The following is a 2,016-nucleotide window of genomic DNA, read 5'->3' on the forward strand; positions in this document are numbered from 1 at the left end:
TTGGAAAAAGTGCAGCCAGAGTGCTCTTTGAAAGCCAGGATGGCCATACTTCATCTCTCATACTTCGGATATATTGTCAGAAGTGACCATTCACTGGAGAAGGATATCATGTTTGGTAAAGTGGAAGGTGCAAGGAAAGAGGAAAACCCCCAACAAGATGGATTGGCACAGTGGAGGCAGCGATGGCCTCAGGCATGAGATTAGTCCAGGACTGAGCAATGTTTTATTCTGTTGTGCATGAGTTTTGCTATGAGTCAGTGCCAACGCGACGGTACCTAACACCAACAACACCCACTGTGCAGGGTTACCCAGGCTATAAATGTTTACATTTTCTTTCTCCCAGTTCAGCATAACCCAGGAATCCATATCAACACCTTGAATTCAATTATTTACTGAATATCTCTCATTTGATATACACTCAAATTCAATGTATGAAAGTAAACTCACCTTTCCACACAATATCATTTCTTTTCTGTTTTTTAGTCACTCATGAAATAATCCTGGGTTTGTGACCTTGGACTCTTCTCTCATATTTCATGAGTATTTCCCCCAGTCTGACAACTGATATATGCTTATTATATAACTAACCAAACCCCATAAATCATATTTTATTAATATTGCTCATAAATCTATTTTTGTCATTTGATTCAGCCTGCTATCACTTTACCCTGCTTTAAAGTACAAATTCCACCACTGGTGATGGTACCACAAGGGAAGGTACTCATCTAACTCATTTTTGGTTGTTGTTAAGTGCCATTGAGTCAGTTCTGACCCATAGTGACCATGTATAGGGTTTCTGAAGAGCAGCTGGTGAATCTGAACTGCCGACCTTGCAGTTCAAACTGATCTTGCAGTCCACCACATTAACCCACATCACAACACCAGGACTCCAAAATAAGATTACAAAAGAAAAAGAAATGTGGTTATTTCATTTTCCAACCATTGTATCCTTTACTTTTCAGAGGAAAGTCTAAACTCTTAAAATTTACAAATAAACTTTTTCATCACAGTGCTTTTAATTTACTTACTTTGATCACTTAGAACTACCATATATTCCCCTTTATTCTTTATATATGTAAGAAAGACATCCCTCTCCTGCATGCTTCTGAATGTGTAGGACTTGTTCCTCCAGTCTGAAATCTGTAATGCTTAGTCCATTTGATTCCAACCCAACTTTCAAACCAGGTCAAATATCATCTTTTCCAACAATACTTCCGAACAACCCCAGCTACTCTACCTCTGCCCAGATTAGACAGATTTTTCAGAGTGCTGCCAAATAGCCTGGACATTTCTTCAGATTTTAGTATGCTAATTAGTTTATGTATCTTCTTCATTATACTACCTACTCTTTGAGATTATGAACATTAATTATGACAATAGTTTATGATCTTTGTAACTGGAAGAGAAAAGACAGTAGACTGTTGAATGAGTAAAAGCATACATTAAAAAAATTCTGTGCAATCTTTATCTTTTTGGTCTTATGGGTTTTCCATTAGTCTTTGTCAATACTCTCTCTACAACTGGTAAGGCGTATTTAGTTCAGTGTGCTTACCTCATTCTTCCCTATTAGGTGATACAGACTGAGATACAAAAAATGATGATGCAAAAATATTGATGTAAAAGTAACATATTCTGTATATTGATAATTGGGATTTTAGACTTTGTTGGAAAATGAAATAATAGTGACTGCATAAATACGATTTTCCCATTATACCAAAACAATCTCACTGACATCAAATTGATTCTTACGTATAGCGACCCTGTAAGAGAGTGTAACTGCCTCATAGGGTTTCCAAGGCTGTATATCTTTATGATAACACACTGCCACATCTCTCTCTGTCTGACTAGCTGGTTGATTTGATCTGCCAACATTTCAATTAGCAAATAAATGCTTAACCACTACACCACAAAGGATCTTTTCTCCCAACATACCCCTAATAAATATATAGAACCAGCACATAGACAAACAACAACAACAACAACAAAAAAACATATTGATGTTGTTTTTAGGTACTT

Source organism: Chrysochloris asiatica, unplaced genomic scaffold (genome assembly GCF_000296735.1).
Source record: "Chrysochloris asiatica unplaced genomic scaffold, ChrAsi1.0 scaffold00049, whole genome shotgun sequence".
NCBI classification, from domain to species: Eukaryota; Metazoa; Chordata; class Mammalia; order Afrosoricida; family Chrysochloridae; genus Chrysochloris; species Chrysochloris asiatica.